This window comes from Macrobrachium nipponense, chromosome 6 (genome assembly GCF_015104395.2).
Source record: "Macrobrachium nipponense isolate FS-2020 chromosome 6, ASM1510439v2, whole genome shotgun sequence".
In the NCBI taxonomy this organism is placed as follows: Eukaryota; Metazoa; Arthropoda; class Malacostraca; order Decapoda; family Palaemonidae; genus Macrobrachium; species Macrobrachium nipponense.
This window is the reverse complement of record NC_061108.1, coordinates 41,087,921-41,093,339: the sequence shown is the minus strand read 5'-3', so window position 1 is coordinate 41,093,339 and position 5,419 is coordinate 41,087,921. Positions and strand designations below refer to the sequence as shown.

The 5,419-nt window shown below is 38.2% G+C and overlaps 1 long non-coding RNA gene across 1 annotated transcript in view; it reads right to left on the bottom strand.

Annotated features, from left to right (window-relative positions):
• Positions 1–1,932, bottom strand: part of LOC135216881 (uncharacterized) — a 5,409-nt gene extending 3,477 nt beyond the window's left edge. The window contains exon 1 of the long non-coding RNA XR_010314950.1: positions 1,741–1,932. This is a non-coding gene — a long non-coding RNA (uncharacterized LOC135216881). The remainder of the gene's footprint in view (positions 1–1,740) is intronic.
• Positions 1,933–5,419: the final 3,487 nt, after the last annotated feature.

Below are 5,419 nucleotides of genomic sequence, written 5' to 3'. Positions count from 1 at the left end.
TATTCTTTTACAATATGTAATGCGAAATCTGAACACACATTTTAAAACATCCTATTCTAAGCTATCTAGGAATCTGAAAAAATGTTACACAATCTACATGACATTTCAAAGAGGGGAAATATGCATTTTGAAAGTAGCAATATATATATATATATATATATATATATATATATATATATATATATAATATATATATATATTATATATATATTATCAGACAACGTACATGAGTCGGCAACCTCACTTGATGGACGAGTCATACCTCTGAAGTCTATAAATATTTCGCCTGAGTCCAGCAGCCATAATCATTCCTGACTTCCATACTTCTCGCAATAAAACGACGTTTGCTGAACTCATTTATAGATTTATTATTTATTTATTCTATTTTTGTTAAATCCACACATGACTGAAGTGACGACTATAACCGGCTCCACGGACGGAAAACGGCGCAAAAGTTCAGACCAAAGTTCATATCAGGAAAACGAGTATTAGCTATACTGTTGATGAGCTCAGGTGATGACAGCTGAAAACGACGACAACAAGCTCGCTTCGCATAGTATCAAGATTTCAATGAAGAATATAAGGACGCTTTAGTCATGGAGAGAGAGAGAGAGAGGGAGAGAGAGAGAGAGAGAGAGAGAGACAGTAATATACTACTCGTATGTCGAAAGGGTCGAATCTCAGGCGGACAACCCACAAGAAACAACTACGCTCTAGTCATGATGTTAATTAAAAGGAGAGTACCCAGCCAAACGGAGCCCTTCTAGGAGAATTGAGTTTCAAGGTCCTGCAAGCAGTGTAACACTTCGGTCAGTGCTTATTGAGCAAGATTAATGAGGATGGAAAGAAAAATACACCAAGAGTCGGTCGGACGGATAGAAAACACCGAATAGCCAAGGTTAGACGTCCACAGACAAAGATTTCCTACTCACTTCCGGGATATTTATGTCTTCCGACTTTCTTCCTGTATCCGCCACAGTTTACTTCAGGCGCGTTTATCTTTGCAGCCAAAAAGCATCTTCTCAATAGAGAAATAAATTAACGACATCTTATACTATAGCGTAGGTATTTGTTTCGTATAACTTCATCATTTGAGGAGCGATTAGAGGATTATAATGACAACGCACTGAACACACCAAAGCATTTTCACATATTCTCAAGCACGTGTTTCTTCGTGCTACATTGGATATATATATATATATATATATATATATATATATATATCTATATATATATATATATATAAATATATATTATATATATATGTGTGTGTGTATGTGTGTGTGTGTGTGTGTGTGTGTGTGTTGTGTGTGTGTGTGTGAGTGTGTTTCTTCTTTTTTTTTTCTTTAAGGTAATCGCCTTTGTGGCATTGACTTCTTTGATGCTGAGTTTTCATATTCCTTATTCTGCTTTCAATGATTCTTCAGAATTATGTATACTTATCCAGAATTCTGAAGAATCATTGATAGCAGAAGTAAGGAAATTTTGAAAAACTTTGCATCAAAGAAGTCAATGCCACAAAGGCGATTGTCTTAAACACACACACACACACACACACACACACACACACACACACACATATATATAATATATATATATATATATGTGTATATATATATATATATACACACAAATATATATACATATTACACAAAGATATGTTTACTAGTAAACCTTTACTTTAGTCATACAGACTTTACGTCACAACATATTGTTCACGAAAGTGCTCTCTGTACTTACAAAAGAAAGCAAAGCAGTATCACTACGGAGTCCTTCATAGTGCTGTTATTTATGGGTGTCAATAAAAGGTAAACAAAATTGTGGCTGTAACAGTTACAGAGTGACGACTGTTGAAGGACGGACCAGCGGCGCACTCTTTCGATGCACTGACTCTGATACTGACTCTTGAATAAGTCGATGTAGGAAGCGTCTCTAGCCTCTATATAGTTTCTCCCGCCAAGGAACAGGTTCTTGACGTCATGAAGGCGGTGTTCGCCGTTTGAAAAATGAATGTAGTGCATACCGGCCTCACTTTTGCCGCTGGCTTTTACCGAAGGAGGAAAAATAAAACCGGGAGACGAGAAAACAAAAGGGTGAAGTTGTATGTAAAATGGTAAGTTACCCAGTTTCGAACTAACAATATTAGACTCAGGGCGAATGCTCGGTCTTCTTTAGAGAGACAAAACGAGGGGGAAAGACGAGTAAACTGCTCATGACGATTTTGTACAGACTGGTAGTTAGCAAAGGATATCAAATACATATGACATATATATTCTAAAAATAGTCCCTGTTTTTAGCTGACAATAGTAAATCATTCCATCCATCTCCCCTTCCGTCAGTATATATCTGTTTTCTCTATATTTAGTTTCTCGTCTCCAGGTTAGAAAAAGCTTCTAACTTCTTTCCAGACATTGTCAAATAGCAGGGGTCACATACCATGTGAAGTGAGCAAATTGTCGGGAGAGCAGACGTTATCATGATGATGCAGATTCCAAGCAACTCTCACTCTACTCAGGCCACATGCCGACTACCATCGAATGTGCCAACGTGAATGACGAATGTCAATGTTATTTTTAGGGAATAATGTCAGTTTAATTCAAGACTTTAAGAATGTATCCAAGAAAGGCCGATGATTAGATGACCTTGCCAGGGGAGGGGACCTGAAAAATTGTGAGATTGTTGATTGTTAGAAGCTGAAATGGAGTCTTAATACATCATATCAGAGATTAATTTTTGTCTCTTCGAAACATCTGCCATATTTTAATAAAGTAAATACGGTGGAAGAAAAGACAAAATGCCTTTTGTACTGATGATTTTTGTACAGGTGATTCGGTGACACAAAGAAGGAACCAGCAGGTATTGAAAACACTGATCAGTTTATCGGAGTAATACAGAATTCTAAGCCAGCAAGTTAATTATCTCCTGTTACGCAGACCTTTAGCGAGTAATCAGCAGGAGACCGAGAAATGATTTTATGCCCTAAAAATTAACTTAACATTCCACAAGAACAATTTCTCACACTGCTAGAGTGCTACGAATTCATGAGGCATTGTTCTTTGCATATTTTGTGCAGAATTAGCTAAGTTGTGGCCATTTAAGAATAGAAACAACACAATTATTTGTTAATTGGGACTCCCCATTCCTTGGAGGATGAACACCAGAATTTCAGTATCATACAGATGCAGAAAAACCCTCGTCTCCATTAAAAAAGAAGAAAAAAAAAAAAACCTGTGATAAGAGAAGGGAGCACTAGTACCTCCACTTGACGATAAGCGGCGTGCAGTCAGTAATCTATCACAAAGTAATACCTACCGCCCAGTTCTTGTGTTGCATCATCGGTGCACCTGATGCTAGGCACTTTTTGCATCGTCCCTTCCGCCCTTAGCTGCACTCGCTTTTATCTTTTATTTGACCATCCATCCCTCGTCCTTTTTCCAGTCTTCTCGTATAACACCTTCATGTTTTAGATCCTTGAATGCCATTGCCGTCATCTCTTGGATCTCTGTATTTTGCTGTTCAACCGCTTCAGCACCTTTTCACTGACCTACCAATTGGATGATTGAAAGTGCCGCTCTGTCTGGCTTTATAGACTACATTCCATTCCAAATATAGAATATGCTTATGCATATTCTATATTTGTTGTGACGAATAAAAGATATCATATGGCCATAGGGATTGTCAATATTAGAACTTGAATACCACGTGCGAAATAAATCATGATAAAATTCCAGCATGATCCACCAACCCCCAATAATGTCTGATTTATGGGAAAATGTTTACCGTTTTTATTCTAAAGGAAAAAAGTGATAAAAAAACATTCCAAGTTCATATGCAGACGTAGGAGAGGCAATAATGAAATAGATTTGACAAAGAGACAACGAAGTGAGACTCCAGGGGTTTTCTCGTGTGAATTGGTGATAAGAGAGTCAGTCAGGTGCTTTAGTTACATCCAGGCCTTCAGTAACCGGCGCCGATGCCTTTTGAGAGACCGCAGTAAGCTAGAAATGAAGTTATTTTTATAATATGGCTATTCTGAGTCTTTTGACTGAACAACGGTCACTGTCAGAACTTGCCAGAGGAATAATGGTGTCAGCAACGTACAGTCCTCCAGTACAGGTGAAAAAAAAAAAATGAATGGCTGATGTCCAGTGAGGTTTGGCAAAGCCAACTTCCTCTTTATTCCTTGTAATGGAAAGCTCTCCTGCTTTCTCAATTACTTTCACTGCCGCTTACGACCTTACTCTAAGATTTCTGTAAGGATGAATCATCGCGTTGAGGAACGAGGACCAATGCTGCTTCCATGACTCAGAAAACGAGCTTCCATTAAAGAGAGTTTGCCGACGCTTTGAAATTCGTGTTATTGTGATAAAGTATGATTGATACAGTAAGTGGATGAACTTAACTTCGAACATTCGGTTTGTTATTCGTTTACTGCTGGATATTTTTAATACTTGACCATAGATAAAGCAACATGCCTTATCAAACTGATAATCATTCATCTCGACTCCTACGGGAATGGGGTTATGGACAGAAATATGAAGAGGGATTCTTTGACCTCATAAAAGTAAAATCTAAGAGAATACAAAGAACCTCCGAGTAGCAGTAGAAATGGGTACAAAACTGATGAAAAGAAGTAAACTAAGAAGTTGGGAGAGAATCTTTGCTATGCTCAAGAGATTGAATTCAAAGTAATCTGTTCTGATGACGGACGCAAAACAGGAAATTGAAGAGATCTGGAGGCCTTTGCCATTTCAATTATACACATGTATACAGGACCCAGATAAATAGAGATCATTTGAGCCAATACGCTATGAAGGTATTGGAGAACGGACTGTCGAATACTAAGCATTCAGATAATTTGATAAGAAGTTCCAGCTTCTGAAAAATGTGACAGTTTGGGACACTGAAGAATAAGCCAAAGATTCCTGTATTACAAGAAACTTACGAGCTAAGGAAGAAGTGCTTCGAGAAAATTGCAAACTATAACCGGCAAAGAAGAGGTCCGCCTGGTGGAGCAAGAGAGCGGCGGATGGAGAGCCTCCCAGAATTATTGACGCGAGAGATAAGATCACAAATTAGTGCACCAAAGCAGAATAAAAATATTTCGTTTACAACACGAGAAGAGAATAATATCTCATCTCCAGTAACTAATAAAAACCAGCCAAAAAACGCGCCCAAAATTTCTTCGGCGCAATCGCGTTTTTTGTACAGCGTGTATTGCTGTATGAAACCCTCTACGGCCAGTCGGTAGCCTGTGTTGTTGACACCTACAGAGGTGCCACACGCACGATCTTGGCTAAATTTAACCTTAAATAAAATAAAATCTTCAGAGGTTAGAGGGCTGCAATTTGATATGTTTGATGATTGGAGGTTGGGTGATCAACATACCAATTTGCAGCCCTCTAGCCTCAGTCATTTT